We start from the raw sequence: 26,045 nt of genomic DNA on the forward strand, positions 1-26,045 counted from the left end.
TGTATATTACTTTTTAATGTTTTTTTATGTAGGATAATTAGTGTGAGTATTATTTTGGCGTTCTACCAAATTAGTGGTAACTATTAAAGTAGAATAATGTAGTAGTAGTAATAAGTAACTAAATAAATAAAAATTGATTTAAAATAGTTATATATGCTTGAAAAAAAAAATTGGAAGAACTAAAACTCTTGAATAAAATTAAGATAACAGTTTTACATAGTCCGCTTTATTTTTATGCATAGTTTGTATGAAGATTACAAAAATCTAGCACGTTCTAAACCCAACAGTAATTAAACTTGGGAAATGGCCTCGCGAAAGTAAATTGTGCACGAAACCGGCAAAGTATTAATTTTAGACGCTTCATTATGAAACAGATTCGACTTATAATTATTTTGCGAAGGCTTTAGTGATAAAGTGAGACGGGTGAAAAGTTATTTAGAACGTTAGATGTTTTGTAAATTTAATAATTATATCAGTTTGAACTGTGGGTGATGTTGGAGTGAGCTATTTGAGATTAATGATCCATGTAAACTTGCCCGTGTATTTGTTGTTACTGTAAACATCCTTGAAATCCCTTTCATTTGAAGTATTAAACACCACGCAATATGTATACTTAATATTAGTATTGTCTTTTAATAACATAACTTTTACACATTTAAAGGAAAACACTTTTTAAACGGATTGAAGTTATTATTATTGTATTTAAACTAATAATTATTTAAACATAATTTTAAATTTAATCGACGTTTCGCGTGCTTTACAGCGTGCGTGGTCACGGTGACTGAAGACAAAAATTGTTAAATGTCAAAAAGTTTAAATAATTATAAGTTTAAATACAATAATACATAACTTCAGTCCGTTAAAAAAAGTGTTTTTCTTTAAATGTATAATATTGTTAAATAATGTTGACATATAATTAAGGTGGGGTAAATTTTTATAAATTACCTTTATTATAATAACGTATTATTTTTATTTGTACATTTGTGAAGAACAATGAGACGGTAATAACAGATGGTTATATATACATATACATATTACTAAGCGATATACAGGCGTTTGTCCGAAATTCCACCAAATGTGGTTTAATAAAGGTTCTAAGAAATTCTAAGAGGTTTATTAACTATTTTTTTCATTTGTTTTACAAAATAAAACTGTATTCTAAAAAGCATTACTATTTTTCTAGTCGTTTTTTAGTCTGGTTTAATTTAGAAATTCTATAATAGTACTCTGGAACGTAGCAGTTTTTGGAACTAATGAAAATTGTCTATGACGTTTTAAAGTCTGCGAAATAGCCGTGTAGTAGCATGCAGGCGAAATTTGTAGAGGTACTGTAGATATTAAGCGACTAACAGGGAACACGATGAACGGTTTACTCACGCCGATAAATTAGGTTCTAGGCAAAGTAATGTATGTTTTTATCGAAATATGTAACATTTTATTATTAGTTATTACTCAAGATGTCATATGGAACATGGTGTAACAGTTGCAGCTCCTTCCAACATTGTGTAAAAAAAAACTTGGCCTTTAAAAAGAGTGGCGGAGAGTTTATTGCCAGTTCTTCTCTTCCTTTCTACGCCCTTGATTTGAGAACTGGTAGCTAATTTAAAATTAGAATAATTTAATGTATATTTCTTTTTTTGACGTTCATAAGTGTACATTAGTTACCTATATGAATAAATGATTTTTTTGTTTTTGTTTGTTTTGTTATATGAAGCTATTATTCCAAATTCTTAACTTTTAGTTAGCGGCCTAGAAAAGTAATTGGATTAAAATAACCTAATTCCGGTTACGATGGGAAGATTAATTCGTTGAAAGTGTATACGCTTGAAAACTCGTGAGTTATGGGATTGTTACGTGGGGTACCGATGGGGTCGGTTAAGAAAAATATTTGCCCGCTTGATTTGTGACCTACGTTTAAATTTCGCTCATACACATTTGTCCATATAACATACGTCAAGTCATTTGTAATGTCATTTACATTATTGTTAGTGAACGTCACTCAAAAGCTAGTTATGTTATGACTTTGAGATGCGTTAACAGTAGTGTACGTAGAAAGTCGAAAACTAAATTGGTATGAAGATGACAGTTGGTGTCGACAGATTTTCATACGAATTTAGTTTTCGACTTAAGCCCCCTAATCTGAGAAGCATCTCAGATTATTACAGCTTAGAAATTTGGATGAGTTTAAAGCATTTTTGCTTGAAGCTTAAGCGTGCGGATCACTGAGGCCGTTGGTTCAAACTTCGGTTGTAAACCAATAGAGTTTTCTGTGTATGTGCGTATTTGAAACTCACTCATGCGTTGAAGGAAACAGTCAGACAACCGGCATGCCTTAGACCCTAAAAGTCGACGGCGTGCGTCAGGCACAGAAGGCTATTCATAAAAAAAATCACGAAACAGATACAGAAATGTAAAGCCAAGACGTAGCGCCAGTGGTTTGTTTATGTTTACAAAAAGCACACTTTTATGTAGTTTCAAGCAGTAATAACTTTATAACAAATTTCAGGGGACAGAGCAGATTCCTTCGCTATTGAGAGTTTTTGTTATAAGGAGAGCAGAGAAAGAACACCAAATTTAACCAATTACAATAATGTATATATATAGGTGACAGTGGTGCGTTAAGTAACTAAGAGAAAAATTTCCTACAGGCAATGTAATCGATGAAAAATGGCACAGATGTTATAAAGTGTGATTTTTTTTTACATTACAATTATCATTTCCGCGACGATATAAATTACTGAAGACAGTCGTAAAACGCTGTAAGTGTTTCCCAAATTCACTTCGAGAATAATAAATGATTTCACTTCAAGCATCAGAACACATGTGAATTTTTAATAAGGCGTGAAAACAAAGACGCTTAGTTACAAAGTTGAACCATTGGTACAGTGATCTAGAACGCATTTTCATATTAACAAACCTAAGGATAATAGTGTTGTTAAATACATCACAACATTTAAAAAACATATTTTTAGTAGGAAAATAATATTATTCTGCGGCAAGCATTAAGAATACATATAACAAGTCCAGTGTAAAGCCTTATTAACGTCATTCGTTATAACGCTCAACTCTCTATAATGTAAAAAAAAATCACACTTTATAACATCTGTGCCATTTTTCATCGATTACATTGCCTGTAGGAAATTTTTCTCTTAGTTACTTAACGCACCACTGTCACCTATATATATACATTATTGTAATTGGTTAAATTTGGTGTTCTTTCTCTGCTCTCCTTATAACAAAAACTCTCAATAGCGAAGGAATCTGCTCTGTCCCCTGAAATTTGTTATAAAGTTATTACTGCTTGAAACTACATAAAAGTGTGCTTTTTGTAAACATAAACAAACCACTGGCGCTACGTCTTGGCTTTACATTTCTGTATCTGTTTCGTGATTTTTTTTATGAATAGCCTTCTGTGCCTGACGCACGCCGTCGACTTTTAGGGTCTAAGGCATGCCGGTTGTCTGACTGTTTCCTTCAACGCATGAGTGAGTTTCAAATACGCACATACACAGAAAACTCTATTGGTTTACAACCGAAGTTTGAACCAACGGCCTCAGTGATCCGCACGCTTAAGCTTCAAGCAAAAATGCTTTAAACTCATCCAAATTTCTAAGCTGTAATAATCTGAGATGCTTCTCAGATTAGGGGGCTTAAGTCGAAAACTAAATTGGTATGAAGATGACAGTTGGTGTCGACAGATTTTCATACGAATTTAGTTTTCGACTTAAGCCCCCTAATCTGAGAAGCATCTCAGATTATTACAGCTTAGAAATTTGGATGAGTTTAAAGCATTTTTGCTTGAAGCTTAAGCGTGCGGATCACTGAGGCCGTTGGTTCAAACTTCGGTTGTAAACCAATAGAGTTTTCTGTGTATGTGCGTATTTGAAACTCACTCATGCGTTGAAGGAAACAGTCAGACAACCGGCATGCCTTAGACCCTAAAAGTCGACGGCGTGCGTCAGGCACAGAAGGCTATTCATAAAAAAAATCACGAAACAGATACAGAAATGTAAAGCCAAGACGTAGCGCCAGTGGTTTGTTTATGTTTACAAAAAGCACACTTTTATGTAGTTTCAAGCAGTAATAACTTTATAACAAATTTCAGGGGACAGAGCAGATTCCTTCGCTATTGAGAGTTTTTGTTATAAGGAGAGCAGAGAAAGAACACCAAATTTAACCAATTACAATAATGTATATATATAGGTGACAGTGGTGCGTTAAGTAACTAAGAGAAAAATTTCCTACAGGCAATGTAATCGATGAAAAATGGCACAGATGTTATAAAGTGTGATTTTTTTTTACATTATAGAGAGTTGAGCGTTATAACGAATGACGTTAATAAGGCTTTACACTGGACTTGTTATATGTATTCTTAATGCTTGCCGCAGAATAATATTATTTTCCTACTAAAAATATGTTTTTTAAATGTTGTGATGTATTTAACAACACTATTATCCTTAGGTTTGTTAATATGAAAATGCGTTCTAGATCACTGTACCAATGGTTCAACTTTGTAACTAAGCGTCTTTGTTTTCACGCCTTATTAAAAATTCACATGTGTTCTGATGCTTGAAGTGAAATCATTTATTATTCTCGAAGTGAATTTGGGAAACACTTACAGCGTTTTACGACTGTCTTCAGTAATTTATATCGTCGCGGAAATGATAATTTATTGCGCATGAAACTCGTAGTAAAATGTTTTTACGACCGTATCGAAGAGTGTGACATACTGTGTTCACTTTCTTTACTGTGAGTGAGGTAATGTATACCAGCCTTGCACTACTAACAACTTACATACTAGTGCAGTAGTAATTAGCTAGTAGTAGTTTTAATACAAATAAAATTTATAGTTTTGCCAGCTACTATCACTTGAAAAACAAAACCAGTATCATTTGCTTTTTCTAATAAATAAGTAGGTGATCTGTCTTCTGTGCCTGGTGCACACCGTCGACGTTTTTGAGTCGAAGATATGCTGGATACGATAATCCAATCCAATTGTGCATAGCCGGGGTGGGAACCTTCTTTCTCAGGAATGAGGGTCGCAAGATGAAGTCATAAGGCCAATTCAGTTCGATGCCATGTTCTTGAAATGATTTGTATGTATTGGAATAGGTAGTTTTTACAAATACTAATATCAATGTATTTTCTAATTGGTATCCTTTTTGAAATAAATAAAAATTCAGTGTACAGGTTTTTCTTATACGCTTGTGTTACATATCCATTGCACCCACTTTGCCCGGTACCCCTCTGATGCAACACCATTGTAAAAAGGAGCGGACAACAGATACCAACTGCTTTGATCGAATACCTCACATCAGACCGGTCTAATTCTCGAATAGTAATGAGTGTATAATATAGGTTCGATCGGGCCCATTAAATAGTGATATTTAGTTAAGTGCTGGTTATTGTAGTAATTTAAATATATTTCGTTTTATTGGGATTCACCGCTGGCCCTGAATTCTTTTAAAAACATTTGTTTGAAGGACAAGGATCGTTCGTTGACCTGAGTCAATATTACATTACAAAAACTGTGCTACATTATGAGCTGAAAGTGTAGGAATTTAGCAAAAAGGTAAATAAATAAAACCCTGTCGAAACTTAATGGCTTCGGGCGCGGGTGGATAGGACGTAATGAAAATAAGTGAGGTGCCTAATGTTCTTCTAAATACTTGTCCTAACTTATTGCTTATAAATTATAACTATACTATATAATAGAAATCTTCATAGTCAAATCATACATTAATGTTTAATTTATCTGTGCGATATTAACGGGAACTTAACTTTTGTATTATATAAATTACAAATCTAAAGCTCTAGAGATTTTAGCGCCTTAGTTTGTTTTGGTTGTTAATATATTTAAGATATTCATTCTTTTTTATCATGGTACAAGAAAATGTATTTTAGACTTACCATAATAGGAATTCATTACGCCCATAAATGCTTCTCTTTGATAACGTAAACGTTAAATTATACTTTTCTATCTAAGCTTTTTTTATGTTCTATCGCAATTTGATCTCGCTTTCGACAAACGGTGAGTTGACATAAAAACCTGTTTATTTATGGTGTAGGTATACAAGAACAAGATATAAGATTTCAGCGATTTTATAAAACATATTTTCATTGCACGAATAAAGAAAAAGACAAATCTTTAAACTTATTTTAAATTTTTCGCCTAGTAGCTTGGTGATTTTCTCGTTCAAATAAAGAAATGCTGCCAACGTATACTGCCACAAGGACCAACCTTTTTAAACATGTTTAAATTTTCTTTTTATCAATTTTTAATTATTTTTATTACTACTATGTAGGTTAATACAATTGTGAATGCTACATCTTTGATTGTTAATATTTCTTATAAATATATATTTATAGCAAGAATTATTATTCTTATAATTAAAATTAAATTAAATATTAAACAGAATAATACCGTTATAATCTATCGGCGTTTTAAGAGTTGAACGTCTTGTCTAAGGTCCAATTTAACCTTATATTAGACATAGACATATTATTTATTACAAACTAAACCCACACACATTAACACACAACATAGCAGTAATCAAAGAGAAAAAAATTAATACAAGATATAATGAGAGGTATATTATTTTTTTCCTTTTCCCATTCGGTTCGTCTCAAGCGTGTATTGCGTGTGTGCTGTGGCTGTAAATGGCCTTGGCTCACCATTATGCTGAGAAGCAGAATGAATGATGGATGGAATATTACGATGTACCTACTTATAGTGGATGTTACTTAAAATTGCTAGTTGAAAATGTTTTACACAATGTTGTACGGCTAAGTTAACACGCTCCTGGATAACATCTACACTTGAGAATTAAAAATTTGTGAATGAAATTTGTGTTGGAACGTATATTATCCTGTGACTTAAACCAACCATGTAAATTCATTAAGTGTATCCGAAAAGACACGTGTCACATACTTTCAGTGGAAAATGAGAGAGTTGAGAGTGCTTTCTCGCGTTTTTAACCCGGATGTAAGAAGTTTGTTGCCGGATCCAGCCTTTTGTATAACAGTACACGGTGATTTACTTTTAATATATTACGAAATATCTTCCCTTTCCTTATCGCCTTGCCAGTCATTCAAACTGATTTTTATAAATTTTTGACGAAAGTAGACAAAAACAACTGGTTTAATAAGCATTAACTGAAGGCTAACTATAACGTTGGTTGTTAAAACGTGACCTTGGTACATCGATAATAAAGTAATTTATTTGTTGAAATTGAACCCTATATACAGTGAAGTTTCGTAGTGAAGTGAGTAATTTTCCATATCAATATTTTGTAAGAATTACCGTATATGTTCTTAGTTTTATTATGTAAATATACTGACATTTTTCTTATTACCTACTATGTCTAGATCTTAAAGGTTTCGTAACATTCGTTCCTATTGCGTCGCTCACATACACTACGAATTCCGCAAAGTACATTGTTTACATTTTTCTTCGCTACGTGCTCACTGTCGTAGCAGTCTACAATGCTATTACCTACGGCGTAGACGGTGCATATCTTAACAAAATTATAATGCTGAGGAGACGAATATTTTTTGGTATAATTTTAAATGTTAAATGTAAGTCAATAATGATACAGATTGATTATATATATAATCAATCTGTATATATGTAATTATATATATTATAATTATAACATTTAAAAATAAGTCGAACATTTACGTACGCTTAACATTATAAACTTGCGTATATTAACTCTTAAAGTGTAGAAGTTACATTTTAAATTAATTGTTATCGTGCTGTTAAATTTAAAGTTTTCGCTTTTAAACCTTTCAGACCGTTATAAACCTCGTATATTCTATGGCTTGACCTCCCACGGGGCCCATAATATGTAAATTCATCGAGCTACAGCCGACCATTTTTCACTGCAAGCGAAACTTTGCGGTACCCCTCGCACTCAATTGAACATTTAAGCCTCACTACGTTATATATTACGGTTTGAGGTAATATAAATATTTTGAGTGAGTTATAATGGTTTTTTTTTTCACTTGAGAATTTTTAAAGACAAGAAGAAGGACATATTTCAACTTTCGCAATAGCAAACAAAAAACATTTCTGTATTTGCAAAGAAAAAATATTAATATTATTATACACAACACACGATATTATCAAGATTTGTTAGTATTTGTTAGGCGAAACCAAGTTCGCTGGATCAGCTAATAATACATATTTATTAATTATCATCATCCTCGTTGTTTAACTCCTCTATATATACTCGTACTCTAATTATGTAGTTATCTGAATGCGAAAATGGCACGGCTACCAAAGAATTCCCTCATTAGAAACGATAATACGACTTCTTCTACGACTTCCTTCCTATATAAGAATAAATAAAAAAGTGACTTACAAATTATAAGTAAAAAAAATGTAGCGTTTAATGACTACTAAAATTATATTTATTTACTTATATATACTAAAAATATATTTATATTATTATATTTACATTGTTAGACTGAATATTAGTATAGACTAAGGACAGTTAATTAATTGTACAAAAATAGAACGGGACCGCTATACAAATGAAACTACAAAATTCAAAGCCCAAAAACAAACAAGAAAAGTTTTAATTTAACTCAATTTAAACTCCAGCAACTCCCGTAACTAATTGTACCATTAAGGATTGTTTATTAAGTTTTAAGTAAGTATATAAAAAGGAGTAAAAGGAAATTCTGGTACAAAGTTATAGTATTTCTATTGCAGAATAATTGGAATCTATTTCAAGCAAAGAAAAATAGCATTTTCCGAGATATTATGCAGCGTTTGTTTGCAGTGCATTTCTGATACAAAGCTTTAGAGGTATGAAAGCTCTCCGTGGGTAGAATTAAGCAGGATGGAACATTTTTCTTATATTTCTTGACATTTTAAATCCGATATAAGCTGTTATGAAAATACCTGAAAGTAGAATTGCAGTTGGAAACACTTGCCCTCAACTAAAGCCTAGAAGTTGATAGATTGAATGTTTTGTTGTCTTTTATTTCCCAGTAATAGTAATACTTTGATATTAGAATTATACATTTTCTTGTTTTGATTTCGATTCGAAATCTTATGACCTTGTATAGACACATTCTTTCTGATTTTATATGTACTATAAATATCTCATGTTTACACTATACGACTCTGTTATTAATGTGCCATACAGATTTAATGATTCTTCGATAAAATAAAGGTTCTTTGATTCTAGATATGTGGGATTGGGTTTTCAAAAGTGTTAGCTTATATGGTGTACAATAGCATACAACAATAGCAATATTGTTTGCTACCATGTTCAGTTGGTTGAGCGTAAGTGGCACAGACAAACACATTTAACTTAAATCAATTAAAGTTACAAATTGGTTAAAAGTCAACGGAACGAGCTTCAACCGTCTGACAAATAGCGGCTGAATATTTAATAAGGGCACTGCTTCTCTGTATTATAAGAAATTATTTTGATTGTCATGATTTAAAAATCATTCCTTATGTTTTATCCATAGAATAAATTGTTATTCGGACGTTATTTCTGACTGTTTCTTGCAATAGAACGAATAAATAATACACTGCATATATGTCTTGCCGCGTAATGATCACCGTAAATTAGGTATGTGTACAAAATTCAAAGACTGCGACATCAATTAATTGATATTTTTAAGGTAATTTCTGCGGCGCACCACTATGTGGAACCAGCTGCCCATGGTCATTTAAGTAAAGAGTTTACCAATTCTTAAAATGCTGGCTGCGCGCTTGCGAGCCTTTTGGCAGTGTCCACGGGCGGTGCTATCACTTAACATCAGGTTAGCCTTCCGCCCGTCTGCCTCCTGTTACATAAAAAAAATATTATGAGGTATTGTAATTAACATAATTCAACCAGATCAAATTTAGTTAGACTGAATTGTGATTTGTTTGTTTATACGTATATATAGTTACAGATTGTATTTGATACCGTAATGAAGCAATTCTATTTGATGATATTAAATCTTATTTCCATATCGTATTGAGTTGCAGTAATAATGTTATCAGATGATCTCGTATCGGCTTCCCTCGGGATACCCACAGTTGTGCACAAACTAATATGCTGCGACATGTAACGTTAAATTATATGTTACAAATATCCATTTATTGTAGTTCAGGATCCTTGACATTTGATATTTCCATTGTTGTTGATAAAATTATAACAGGAAAGATGCAGTTCTAATCGGAATAAGTATATTAATATTAAACAAATCCACAGACGAAAAATTACAGACTGAAAGTTTTTTTTGCCTTTCGTATGAGATAAGTGCCCCGGGATATAACATACAATTTTACAGTTTTCGATTTTATAAAGTTTAAGAAGCTGCCACATTCATAGTAACATTAGAATGGATTATTTGTTTCGCACGAAGAGGTCGCTATATAATATTTACATTTAACAGATTAATTTAACCTATAACAACGTTTTAGTTATATATTAACTGTTCTCAAATGTATGACTCAATAACCGGATGGTCATTCAGGTAGAAGACAACGAAATTGCCCTTAACAAGTTGATGTGTCGTAAAATATTTCTTGAAGCATGAGGTAGTCTTGGAAGTATATGAAGTAGTCGTAACATGGCGTAGTGCACGCCTTGTCCGAGCAACTTGTAGCATCTGTTGTGAATTCGTCCCGTAAAACTTGTTCATACCGTTAATTCGGTCCATGTGATGTCACATCCGGTACAATTAGGCACAGAAGGGATGAATGCCTGGAATGCGTATTTTAAACATCGCATTCGAAATATAAATTCACTAAGCACGGCCACACTGATTGATCGTCGAACTTATAAACTGTCGTGTCAAATAATTGTAACGACAGAAGGCAGTGTATATATTATTATTGCAATCCTGATACTCTTACCAAAATTGAATTTAACATATCATTTAATATATCGGTAATAATCTACATTGAATTCAAATGATAAGAGATTCTTTTACACGTGCTGAAGTGTTTTGTAATCTAATAAAATCTGTATATCTTGTTTCTAGTGTATACTTTATATATAATTGCAGACGAAAGTTCATTAAGTTGACGTTGCTTTTGTGCACGTCTGTACTCGACTGCACCCGTCCGTAGCAGCTGCAGCCTGTTTTATATTTGCTTTTCAACTCGTAGCCCTTCGTTATGTGTAGCGTCTCGCGACTTGAAAAATAGGACCTTAGACGTACTGTCATAGGGGCATTAAGGTTCAAAAAGCCTTCGGGATCTACGTATATTATATTCCGAACCCTGTGAAACGTTGGAAAATTATCAAAAGTATGTACTTATCAGTTTACAATAACTGTAAATCAGAGTAATAATAAAATTAGTTCTAATTTGTAATAACAGTACAGAGTCTTACAGGATTTTAAACATTTAAAACTTCGTAAAACACTGTGTCATACACATTTTTCTTCGATGTCGATGAAATTTTTAAAGCGAATAGGTAGGCCGTGTGAAACTCTGCCAGTCAAGAAATATATATAGTTCAAAGTATGTATATACAAATATTTTATTTGCTTTACCAACTGAGCGCTCGCAAGGCATTATTTGCCGCGCATCACTTCTACTTGGAACCAGCTGACTGCTGCTGCGACTGACTTATTTGAGAACCAGTTTGACTTAGGGTCCTTCACGAAAAAAGTACCAAATCCTAAAAGGCTGTCAACGCATTTGCGAACCTTCTGGCAATGTAAGTGTCTATGGGCGACAGTATCACTTAACATCAGGTGAGCTTTCTACCTGTTTGTTCCAATAAAATTGTTAACATTTTCGTGTTAAAAACCTATTTTCATCCGATAGCCATATTAAAAAATATTCAATCTCATTTAAAGTGACTGGAAAGCAAATGGATTACGTCGTTAGCAATATGGTGTTGAGATACATATATGAAATCCCTACGTTACCTAACAATACGATAGCTTACGTTGCTTTAAATAGATCTTGTTAAGGAACGCCGGATTAGAATCGGATCTCGTAATTGTTCAGAGATTTCGACGCGGAATATCTGATAAGCAACCGAGCGTGGTTCGGGATAATCAGTTAATCTCTCACTCATATTGTATTAAGTTGAGCCGTTTTCTTTATTATGTCTGCGTATTGTTCTTTTCATTTTGTCTCGATATGAATTTACTGCTGGATTTTGTCATTTTGGATTATTGAAGTGGCCGTGTTGACGTTTGAGGTAAGCTGTGATTGCTATATTTGACTCGATGGGGAGATACTAAGAGCATCTGTTTTTATTAATCTATGAAAATCTGGGCGTGATTATGTATAATTTGAGAACGTCTGCACTTAATTTTGTTGAGTTTCTTATGGAACTTGAGAATTGAGAGCAGTGTTGGCCTCTATGGAGTATGATTGAATTAAATTATTTGACAAAATATATCTTTGCAGTTATAAATCCTCCTTAGTCCTTATTCATGACTTATATAAACATCAAAGGCAAACTTTCAAATTTACATAAGAATATTTCGTAAAGTAAATGAAGTAACTTGTGCCAATTAGTTAATAGGAAACATTAAGAACAGCTTTGATTTGTGATTTCTCATTTGAAATTGACAGACTAAATTAACAGACTGGTTTTAACTACTAGGTATTTCAATGATAATAGGAAGTATGAAACGCTTACGTCTCGTAAAATATATATTTTTTTAATTTAATTTATTTATATTACTAACAGAATAATATAATGAACTCATATATGTTAGATTAGAAAATTGTGGTTTGTATAAATGTAACCACAGCAGTTTTATAATAATGATTAGTGATAGCCCGGTCGAAAGGCTACCTACATACATCTTCAAGAACAATCCTAGAAAATTAGTTGAGTTAAAATTTAATTTTCCTCATTACAATTCGTCATATTCGCAAGCATTAAATTCATTCTAATTAATTGTGATAACAATTATAATTAAGGTCTATACAGTATTGTATAAGTGTATTATTATATATATACTATTTTTATATGTGAGTAAATTGTATGTGTCGTGAAGCTTTTATGCTTAACTATGGTTTCATATATAATATAGGGGAATTATAATATATAGCGCAGAGGTTATTGAATAATTTGTCACTCATAGTAGAGTGTACCCTCATTATTCATAAAAAATAACGCCGCGATGTAGAGACAACAAAAATTAATGGCGATATTTTTGACATCGTTGGATTTTAAAGTTTTTCTTCTCAACTCTCAGGAAATGTTATTAAAAGTCTGCCGGAAGTTCAAGCCAGTTCAAACTATAAGCAGCACCTATTTATATACTGATAATATGTTGAACATAAATGCGATCGTTAATGTCACCATTTCATATTATAAAAGTGCTTGGCCAGCTTCCAGGTGCTAGATAGAAGGCACAGAAAAAGTATAATTTACAAACGTATTTTAAAATTAGAAAATTGTAAAGTACATTTTGGATACTTGTTACAAACCGAGCGATGCTAAAGTATGAGGTGCGTTCAAACAACAGCTAGAACGTACAATTTCTTTCATATATCCAAACTATCTAAGTATTTATTTATTTCGTAATCCTACAGCTAATATAAATTATATATAATTACAAACAAATACACTGAAAATATACCTAAAGGTGGAATACATCATACAATTTACTACAGAAAGATTTAATAAAAGGGAACGAACTAACAAAAAGTATTCAATACTTATATTTTTCATGACATAAGCACGCTTTTTGTTGTCGGCACTCTTGGTTTCTATATTACTCATCCTATGTACTTATATATTGTATGTAACAAAGAAATTCTTAACTATCTCCCGAATTCGGTAGCCGAGCAACTTATTTCAAGGCAATTAGAAACATTGAAATGTGTAAGTGAAATATGGACTCACATTTACATAAGTTTTGATAGTAATAACGATTAAGTTATGAGGATATTCCGTGTTCTATACAAATAAATTCTAAGGATACAAACTGAACGAAATGTTAATGGATAAAATTTTACAGTCTTCAAGTCATTTATCAAAGTTCGCGCCTTTGTTTTCGAATAGAAAATGTTTTCCGTCACGGAAATAGTTCAAATATTTATAATTTGTTTCGAAATAACCTCGATGGCTGACAAGGCGCTCTGTAATTATGTAAACACCATATGTCGTTTATTTTATTGTTAAATCTAAAGTGATTTCAGCAGTTAACCTACTTGCTGGGTATCATAGAATACTATTGCATTTCTACTAAAAGAACTTACTCGAGAGCAAACGGGTTGGCCGCTTGATTTTCAACAAAATTATAAAGATTTGTTTTAAAGCAACTAATTACATATGTTTCCGTATGTAGAAATCATGTAAAATCTCGTTGCTTGATATATGTACTTAAATATTTTAAAATATTATATTTTTTCTGTTTCAGGTATGAATTTTACATATACCCATGTTGGCTGTATTAAATGTAAGATATAATATTTTTTATATAGTTTTTGAATGTTTTATAAAAATAGGTAAAAATTATAAAAATATCCATAAATGTTTATTGTCGGGTATTAAAAAATACCTTATTTTTTTTACTAAAAATAATTCAGAGAGTTGTGCGGCTTACGTGATTTATTCAAGCAATAATGTTGTGATATAACTTATTATAACACTAAACAATATTATTTTAAAACTAATTATTATTTGTTCCTTATACACCTATTATACATTGTCGTGGAATATTGATTTGTGGGTTATATTTATCTTATCAAGCGACTGATATGAACGTGTATTGCATATAATCATCAAATACGTTCGAGTTAAGGCAATACGCATTAACATTTTAAACGCTTGAAAAATTTAAAATGCATGAAATCTCTAACAAGTAATACTGAATTCTGTCAGTATAAAACAACGCTCTAACGCGTTGACTAATTAAAATACAAATTTAATTAAGTTTTTTGTCAAACCAAAAACAGATGTCGAGTGAAAAGGTTAAATTAGCGTGAAATTCATTAAAAGCCGGCATGCAACATTATAATGGACGTCATTTCAGTAAGCCCACACCACTACGTTGAAATCGCTCCGTTTTGTTGTGTGGTGTAAGAGGGAAGATCTTGCTAGTATAAATAATTTTATGTTTTATTTTATCTATTCATTAAAAAAATCGCTGAAAAGCGATGACCTCGCCTGCACATGATTTTGCTCTTGTATATCTACCAAACCCATCACATTACTTAATTAAATATATTAATTTTTTTATAGGTATATTACTTTATTTAAGACGGAGTGCGTACCATTTGGCCTAATGGCTTAACGTGCACCAATTTACTTCTACGTTAAAAAAAACCGTGAGAAACCGGCATTCTTAACCAGAAAAAGTTGACGTCGTGTCTCAGGCGTAGAAAGCCACATTGGACAAAACAAAGAACGAAACAGTTACAGGTTTTTTAATTCAAAAGTAAACAGTGTCAAATGATGTTGCAATATGCTCTTTAAACGTACAACAACAAACTCGTTGAAATTTTTAATTTTATCGCTAGCAACTCCCGCCATATAATAATTAAAATGTACACAGTGGGTATTCTGAAATTAGGCTTTTATTTACTGATGCGATTCATGTCAATACTCAACACAATGTGCAAATATAATTGTATGTTTATTAAATCGGAGATTTTAATAAACGCTCCTATATTTTTTTAATTTATAAAATCCTATTTTTCTGATTGTTTATTTGACTGTCACTTTTTAATAATTTTGTTAATTGTAAGTTCTGCTCATCCGTCAAGATTCAAGACTTAAAAGACATATACTCGTAAAAATATATAATATCTAAATGAAAGTTTAAAATGTTTACATATTATGTAATGCCTATTAATATAGCAATGATTACTTCCAGTTCACAAGAATCACGTCGTTTATTGCAACTTTGTCTGATATTTTAATAAGCAGGACTTTCACCTCATGTAATATTGCTTTTTATTACTAAATGAAAAAAAAATATGTTATAAAAGATCGTTCCTTTTAATTTTCCTGTAAAACTCAGACGGTTTTCTCGGTAAGTTTCTGATTTGATTTGTTTGCTCCACTTCAATAGAAATGCCAATAATTGATTCAAGTTATTTCATGAAAATTTTACTACGGAATTTGAATTCGTAACATGTATAAAATATTACTTAATGATATTCCGTATTAATTTAAAAATACCTTTAAACTTTTCTTTTGTCATATTTTTCCAATATTTTAAACATAAAAATGGTTAAACAACCGCGAGTCGCACAAAGTTTTTGGTTAAAAAACATTTCGCTGTTAACTGAGAAGAATTTTTAATTATATTAACATTCTTTACGAAACGGAGTAGACGACTTTTGAAGCGTCCGTTTTATTTTATGAAGATGCACCGTTATTTACGACGAATAAAATTATTATTAAATTTTAGTATAATACTTTAAAGAAAACGGACATACGATTTGGTTTTCTGTAACTCATGTCGTTGGTCTTCGAAGTAGCTTTATGATACTAGCATACACGCGTTATATCAAACATTGTACAAAAAGGGTTTTGTAACGGCCAAGTCTTCATGAATTCAAGTATCTCGAACACTATATATATATATATATATATATATAATCACGATAATAATCAAAATTGACTCATTCGTGTAGGAGCTACGTTACCACGACTCGTCAAATTATAAAACCCCTCTTTGTGTTAGGGGTTATTAACAAATGATTTCAAAATAGAAACATTTCACACCCAATTAACACACTAATAAAGGCCTGGCTAGCAGAACTGTTCACAGTAAAGTATAGGTATTGTATGAAAATTTGTGTTAAATAATAAATTCGAAAATTGCTTAGGTTTTGTCATACCAGCTTGATAGATATACGTTGATAGATAATTTGATCACGTATTGAGAGGTTGATAGCAGCTGTCATAGGCATAATTTGGCGTAGAACGCCAACCTGGCATGACCTACTAGAGAAGGCTTACACTTTGACTTTAAACTGTCTTTTCTTTTTATTTGCAATAGACCACTGCACTTGAAGTGATTTTTAATTATTTGTATTTATTTATTTATTTATTTATCACTACATTTTTCTATCTTAACAGTAATTACTAATACGATAGAATTCCAAAATCCCACACCAACTATTCTAGATAAAACCATTAAAAAATTAAACTTATATTCCTAAATCTATCTATCCATAACTAACAATATAGCTAGCAACTCTTGTGAACTCAGCCAGTGTACAAACAAATAGATCCACCTCAATAGCAACTCTGTTCACTATCCGTATTGCCCGCGTGAGTGGCGCTTTGCTAATCAAGTTGAAATGTGCGCGCGGTACATCCAAAAGTTTAGACGTAAGTCTCAGGTTTCTATTTGATACCCGTAGACCCAGCCTCTCCATTATATCCGGATTATGCACCCTACCCGTAAGAATCTTAAATAAATAAACTGACACAGCTAGCTCTCTTCTGAGGCCTAGCTGGTCGTATCCCACCATACCCAGAACAAACAGGGTCGGGTACATAAGCGGATACAAGGGATACACTCCATACAGTCTCTTGTAGAGGTAGCGAGTGAATTTATTTTGTACTCGCTCTAACATGAGACTGTATTTAGCCTCATATGGGGCCCACACCATTGCACTCCAAGACTTCTCACTAGCGCGTTGTATAAGATTTTGATCGCACCGATGTTCTCAAAGCCACAAGCGAACCCCAGATTTCTGTAGGCCTTTTTGCATACCTCTACATGTCGCGCAAAACCAAGATTCGTATCAAAATAAACTCCCAAATCCTTAACCTCTGAGACTTGAGCCAACGTTAGCCCACTAATGGTATAATTGTACCGAGTGATTAACCGTGCCCTTGAAAAAGATATCACTTTGCATTTCGCCAAATTATATTGTTGAAGTGCGCGGCAAAAAGCAAATTAAAACGAAGTCATAGAAAATACTCATTTGTGTATAGAGTGGAACTTCGTTGTTACTCTGTTAGAAAATTAACACGATATACCACGAATATATTCAGAAACCGATTCTACTAATGTAACTGTAATCTGTACACGACACTGACGGGAGATAGCGTTGTTAGTGGAGCTTTGATATACGATCGACTATTATTTAGTTAGGCTGAATACGATATTACAGAAACAATATAACGGGTAATAAATTCATTTATTATGTAATGTTATTAGTTTCGAAGGGATGGGAAAGTAATACGAAAGTATTAGTAAGATTTTAGATACTAGATAAGAATAATAATAAAAAGGAGACTATATTTTTAACAATAGTGATTTGTTTGCGTCATGTCGGAACTTGTTTTTAAAATTAACAAAAAATTTAATTTCACGCAGTAATAAAATATTTATGGATTTATATATGTTTTTTATATTAAGTATTTTAATAAAAAAAAAAACAATAGTCATGACGTGTTTGCGTCATGTCGGAAGTTGTTTTTAAAATTAAACAAAAATTTAATTTCGCGCAGTAATAAAATATTTATGGATTTATATTATCAAGCCATAAAATTAGGGGTTCATTTATATATAATTGTATGCTCATGATGGAATATATTTTAAATGTTAACTCTAGATGAAATTTTCAGTAGGTGTTTGCGATCTTAGAATGTTCCTGTGCAATGATTGGAAAATCTGCTTCATCGGTTATCAATGCCACATATTAGTTTCGCATACGTCTAGACAGGATGGTTTAGATTCTTAAATATATATACTTTATATGTTTTAAATACAATGACACGTAAAACGTGAATCAATTGATTATCCTTTCCAAAAAAAAAGGTTTTCAATACTTGAATATACCCTCTGGCATCGAGAGTGTCCATGGGCGGCGGTATCACTTAACACCAGGTGGTGGCCCGTTTGCCCTCTTTTCTATAAAAAGTTGTGTGTGTCATGTGTCTCAATTTTCTATGGGAATACAGCTTTAAGAATGAGAACGAAGGTAGCAGATGTTACAATAATCAAATATTAGTTTATTGTTAAAGTAGAAATGGGCGGGGCATATAAAAGTGGAGCAAAAAAGTACTAAACTCGCGTCCAGGGAAAACACGAAAAAGAGGAAGACGACTTAGAAAGTGCATAGACAAAAGTCAGGAAATAACATGAAACAGCATTATCGAATATTGTGTTTTGATCATCATCAAATTATCATGATTCTCCTATAAACGATTGTATCGTTGCGTACAAAACTATAATACAATGATAACCTAACAATATCACTGTTATATACAAAATTACTAAAATTGCTTCAATACATATGGTATCTTGCAACCGCTGTAAATACACAAAGCAGATCAAAGAAGGATATGCCACATACTAAAATAGCAGAGATTCCAGCACATCTAGATTCAAGGAAGCCAAGATTGACTGACAAGCGTGACACATTTGTCTTTCAACGGCTTGTAATCGGACACTAGCCTAAAAGCTAATAGAAAATGTTGAAATAGTCTGCCAACTTTTCTGATTGATCTCGGTAGCTTTAGTTCAGTCGGTAGTTAATTTGAAATGTTAAGCTTTGATTGTTACATATTTATAAGCTTTTCTAATCACATAAGGCAAGCTGAGTTTAGAGGAAGTGTGGTATGGTATTTTGGACACGTTTTACGTAACTTCAAAAATACGAGCTTCTTCAATTAATCATACAAGGCAAAGTGGCAGGTAGAAGGAGACCTGTCCTGGTTGAAAAACTTGACATCGCCAACCTTCGCAACGAGATTGCACTATAAGAAGAAGTATTTCCGAACCAATTCGACTAAGGGTCCTTCAAGAAAAGAGCGTACCAATTCTTAAAAGGCCGGCAACGCACTCGCGGATCTCTGGCATTGACAGTGTCCATGGGCGTCGGTATCACTTAACATCAGGTGAGCCTCCTGCCCGTTTGCCCATTGTTCTATAAAAAAAATAAGAAGTGGTATGGTTACTTCAAACAATGATAGCAATTCTACGCATGGTGCTAGACACAAAATATACGGCATCCTTAGTTTGTACACAATTGAATATATTATAAAGGTACACTAAAAATACAGTAAAATTTTGTATTCGTACATGTTCATTACCCGCACGCTCTCATATCTTCAAGAATATTGGGTTACGTGTACGGTTTAATTAGAGGAAAACTTCGTCACCTTCCAGCATTTCGTGAACATGTTATAAATGAGGCATTTAGGCAGATAAATAAATAAAATTGAGTCATTTATGAAATGATATAGATTTCTTATGTTAACATTACTATCACTCGTTAAGTTTCATAAAATATTCTTTAATTTTACAATTTAAATTTATATTTATATAATAAATAATTTTTAATATGACGTGATTAGGCATATGTCGCTAAACATTCCAAGTCGGTAACCCAAGGAGTAGATATATAAATTATAGGTACATGTTAACCAGTCTACTGTGTTAATTGAAATTCTCTCCTCTGTTTTGATTTGCGATTAGTGTTCATTTGTAAATGTAACCTATCGCACCCGTCATTTCAAACATCTGTTGATGCAATATCTTTATCATCGATACTTATGTCCGTGATCGTCGTCTTTCATTGATATGCATAAATCTTTCTTGCACCATTTGTTTCAAGTTGACCTTAAGATATTTTTGACATATTAATATTTTGGATGTCAAAGCAGCAGCAGAGTACACACCTACATTTATAATCCATCAATCCTTAGTTTCTCTCAGAGTATAACAGTAATTAAATCCTATATGTTACGGTTGGTTTTATTGTTTCACTGTCTCAGCCTTGTCACCGCTAAATTATTGTCCATCAGGCCCTTGTTGCCAAACTACGTATGGCAGCCGGCCAGATCAGTATAAGCCTAAAACCGTTGCCTTTCATATGCAGCTGTAGTCAATGTTTGAGCTGGGAATTAATCAGGGGAATGGCGGATGTGTTTCCTAGAAACATATGATTAGGTTCAAAATAGATATTTTCTGTACATGCATATGATTTGTTCAGCGGTCCCACATGATTATTATATTAGGCAGCATGCAAAACAAATGTAACGATGTTTTATACCAAATATTAAGATCAAAATTTTCGTAATCTGTTATTATAGTATGGTTAATTTATAAGCCGCGTTTTATATAGGACATTATATTCATTAAGTAAATTAAAATTAAATGTCAATTTTCATCCTATGAAATTCACATTGCTTGCGTAAAAATAACGTTATATATTTTAATAAATATAAAAATGTATCATCAAAGTTTTATCCAATTATGTCTATACTAATCCGTATACAGCAGAGCTTCCTACTACTCCACTAGTATTTGATAGTCTCGAGGCACGGAAACGTGAGAAGTTCAATTTCCTCGGCCGATGGTTACGAAGTTACGAGCTTTCGTGAAATGCGAGCTTTTTATGACTCACACCATTACATTAGTCATTTATTTACTTGTAAAGCGACGCAATTTTATTCGTCTTTAACCGAAAATCTCGTTTGTAGTTTTATCTAGTTGGGGTGAATGCCGCTATACATTGATATGTGTTTTACTTGTAGATAAAATGTAGTATTTTATTTAAATTTTGATGTTATATTCTCGTAAAATGTAAATCAAAATATCTGTTCTTAGAAAATTGTTTTTAGAATGTTGAATATGCTAATAAAAATAACGTTGTAGATGTGACATTGATTTATTTTTAGTAATGTTATGTACGATATTAAAAAAAATTGTTGAGCTTTAGCTAGCGACTGTCATCCCTGAAATCGTGGGCTTGAACCCCGGCTGTGCACTACTGGACTTTCTTTCTATGCGAATTTTACAATCGCTCAAACGGTGAAGCAAAAAATAGTGATGAAACCGCTTACCTGAGACCCAAAAAGTCGACGGCGTGTGTCAAGGACAAAAAGAAGGCTAATCTACTTGCTTATTATAATTTACTAATGAACATGAAACAGATACAGAAATCTGAGACCCCCTAAGAAGGTTGTAGCGCCACGTATTTATTTTTATTTATTCAAAATATTTTGTATATTATTATTATGTACTTTATTATATCCACAAACGATTCGAGGTTATCAGAAGACTTCTGATCGACGTATTGTAAGTATCGCCAGCCAAATAACATTATTTTAATCAATTCAAAAACCAATCATTTAAAGAACCTTTAACATCTGGGACTTAATAAAATTGCAAATGTAGTATTAGAATACCAAAATGACTTAAGCGAAATATCGAGGCAGACTCTAATTAAGTTACAAGTTGCGCCTCGCTACGATATTATTTCGAAATCAATATTATTAGACCTAAAAGGCATTTATGTAGACGTGACCTTTCTGTATAGGCTTTTAACATCGAGAATGTCAAAATCATGAGCTTTTACGTTCATCAAATTGTGGTAAAATGTAAACTTTGGTTTGGTGTAATTATTTATTTATTGTTTCATTACCATTCTGAAGGAAACGTACAAAGCAGCACTACGTTACAAATTGTCTTATTTAAGGCGGTTGAAATGAAAAAACGACGAATGGAATTAGTAAAATTACTTCGAATTGAAATGATTACCATAACATTACGATTTGGATATTATCTATTTTTAGTATAAAAATACCTCTGAAATCTACAGTATTTTACTATAGTTGTATATAACAAGTAATACAAAGTTAATATCGCATTGCATGTTAAAATTAAGATAACACTGACCAATACATTTGTATGCTCAGAAGTAATTGGTTATATCGTTTCGTTTTCCATTAGCCAACATATAGTATTAAAGTGACCACTCAGCCGAATGACTCTGTGAGACGATTAATGCTTACATTCGTCCTCTTTATTTGCGTGGGCGAGTAATTTGGTAGCTTTTAATTCGATTTGGACTAAGTGCTTGGTGAACCTTTAAACATTCTTTAAAACTAAAAATTTATCACAGATGTGTATTGTAAATCTTAATTATGTAAATATTTAATCATATAGTAGTATACTAGTTAGTAAGGCCTTTAAAGTATTGGAAATATATACTTACGTCAATACTGTAAAATTTTAAATTATTTTCACGATTAATAAAGTGATGTTAAAAGTTCTTTTTACTAGTCAAAACCTCCATTATTCCTGGAAGATTTACAATCTCATCTGTACTGTTTGATATATACATGTAGTTTTTTTAACATATTGAGTGTAGTGTAGTTAAGTGAAAACGTTCTTCCTTGCTACAAAAAGTCTATAGGGATCTTATGAATTAAACACAAAGTCGAAGAGTATCGGGAGAGCTTATCACTTTAAGCCTCAGAAACTTTTATTAAGCTCGCAAGTTTTATCGAAACTTTACTAAGTAAAACTCTGTATGTATTCTAATAGATAAGAAAGGGATTATTAGTGTGTAAAGAAAAATTTTGTTGAAATTAAATCCATGGTACTGGGATTACCTATACAGGGCTTTCGTTCCTTGGACGTCCATAGAAAGAATATATATTATTTAAAGTCAAAATTAAAATCATAACAATTATTATTTGATTAATTATTCAAAATAATCTAATGAGTAATCATAATAATTACTCATTAGATTCCTGGTTCAACTCACATGTATTGGTAACAGTAAAATCGTTTAATTTTAGATCGTAACAGTCCAACGTTAAATTACATTTCGCTCGGAATGCGTTCAATATTGCATATTCCTGTCATTTTCACATTAACAAGCTGTGTACGCCAGTATTTCTGGTACAAAGATTAATAAAGGAAAATATTTCACCAATGTACCAAATTAATAAGCACTAATTATACAGGTCCAATATTTCAGAATTAGCGCCCGGAAAACGAGTTATTATTTTTGGTAATGTTCAGCCAAAATAGAAAATTCAGACTATGGAAAATATTGCTGTTCATAAAAGTTACTTCCATGTTTTAATATCGAAAGCCTATATTTCTCACTTCTCACTCAGACGATGTAACATAACAACAAACTTTTTATGTGTTAAATTGAAAATACTGTGCTAAATTGATTATAGACTTCTTAGTTGCATCAAGTTACTTACAACCATCTGATGCATCTAGGATCTAAAATTTAAATGATTTTTTGTGTTAAATAGAAAATACTGTGCTAAATTGATTATAGAGTTCTTAGTTACATCAAGTCATCATCGCCATGACCCTTATCAAACAATATAAAAATTTAACTCATGGTAGGGGAGCCCACGATGCTAAATGGGGATTTACTCGAGCGTCGTGGAGACCTATTGGGTTGCAAAGCTTAGATGATAAGAAGAAAAAAATGTTATATATACCTTTTCATCGGTGGGGAAAGCGGCTATAGATGTTTAAATATGTAAAAAAAACTGTTGCATGGACATACTCGAGCGCGTCAGATAGATATTAGATATTGATATAGATATTGTTTTATGTCAGTCCAACAAATGTTACATATTTTTTAGTACAAGCATAATCTTATGTAATGCCTAAGTAATAAAATATGGCAAAATAAAACACAGTCACGAATTTTCATGTCCTTTTACTATTCGATATGCGCGATAAAAGTTATGCTTAAGTACAGTCAATTAGTTTTAATGGCGAGTTATGGACGGATTATAAAAATGAAATTATGTCTCGCTATTACTGTTCACCTTTATCGCGTCTGTAGGTCAGTGGTATTTTGGAAGATTTTAAGTAAAATATCAATTAAAATTCTACAAGAAAATCTTTAGTAAATCTATATAGAAAAAGGAAATTGCTTTTGGACGCTATAATTAAGTAATCGATTTAAACTGTAATGAATAAGAAATAATTAATTGTCACTTATGACTTTCGTGTTTAGGTAAATAACAATTCTGTACTTAGACCGTGGTCGATAGTTTTTGAAACCAAAAAAATTATAGTAAGATGAAAATCATTGGAAAAGGAGGAGAATAATATCCAAATGAAAGAGAATAAATTAACGGGCGACCTGAGATCGGGAAGGGGATGAGAATGAGTTTTTAAGGGTAAAAACGGTTTATTTTGAATAATTATAGAAAAAGCCTAATTTTCAATCGAAAATTTACCCGGTAAAATATCAGCTTTTTTAAAAAAGTGAGAAAATAGGGCAATTGATGTGCTTTTTGTTCGTTAAAATCTCTACTTTCCGATGGTTATGTACATAATAGGTATATTATTATAGTATGTCCGGATAAGTTCCAAATAAGCTATTTGTTACTTATTTGTAGGATAAACAGTATTTTTGCGTTTCACGACTGTCAGATAACGCTATTTTTCATGAAATGCCAAGTATCTTATTCGGAACTTTTATCTTTCGAATAATTTATGTGTTGCATAGCTATTTGGCACTTTATTCATACATTGTGAAACAGGCCCTAAATCTTGTCAGAAAATGCGAAAAATCTAATTTATTTCACCTTTAATTATTATAATAAATTCTTTTCCAATATGTTTCATCAAATAATTGTAAATTAAGCATGTTTACTCATACCATCGTGATGGTTAGTTTTAGATTGAAAAATCTTTAAGCTGCTTTAAAATCGCATACCTATTTATATCGTCTACACATGTAGTCTGATTTTTAAATGTAAAATAAAACGCACCTGTTGTTTCCGAAGAGTTTAAACTTCGATACTTATATTAAATTGAAGATTCATATGTATTAGAAACGGAAAAGTTTTGAAGTTGGTCGGCCGCATGGGTGAACATTGTATCTAAATTTAAATTTCGTGTCGCCTTTAAAGTTTGAGGAAATTCTTTCGTTTCCACAATCTTTTTTGTAATGGATTTGTATTTTTCAACGGCTTTCAGTAGTTTCTAAGACCCGTCGTAATATTTGTGTACAATGCCGGGCTTACATGGCCAAACCATGTCTACAAATCAATAAATGTGGTTGATTAACAGTCTTAGAAGCTAGCTTACCTTGATAAAATATCAAACCTATAAAGAAATTGGTCTGCTTTTGAGAGTTTAGAAAAGTCAAACAAATTTCTGTATTTCCGTCTAATTCTTTATTAGTTCTATAACAAAAAATCGACGTAAGTTTCTAGATACTTTTTTTTTACAGAACAGGGGACAAACAGGCAGGAGGCTCACCTAATGTTAAGTGATACCGCCGCCCATGGACATTCGATGCTAGAGGGCTCGGTTGTGTGCGTTGCGGCCTTTTAAGAATTTGTACGCTCTTATAGGCT

General features: G+C 32.1%; 1 protein-coding gene across 3 annotated transcripts in view; it reads left to right on the forward strand.

Annotated features, from left to right (window-relative positions):
• LOC110991321 (uncharacterized protein C18B11.02c) overlaps positions 1 to 26,045 on the forward strand; it is a 256,098-nt gene that overhangs the window by 21,388 nt on the left and 208,665 nt on the right. The gene's annotated exons all lie outside the window — the stretch shown is intronic.

This window comes from Pieris rapae, chromosome 10, assembly GCF_905147795.1.
Source record: "Pieris rapae chromosome 10, ilPieRapa1.1, whole genome shotgun sequence".
Classification (NCBI taxonomy): Eukaryota; Metazoa; Arthropoda; class Insecta; order Lepidoptera; family Pieridae; genus Pieris; species Pieris rapae.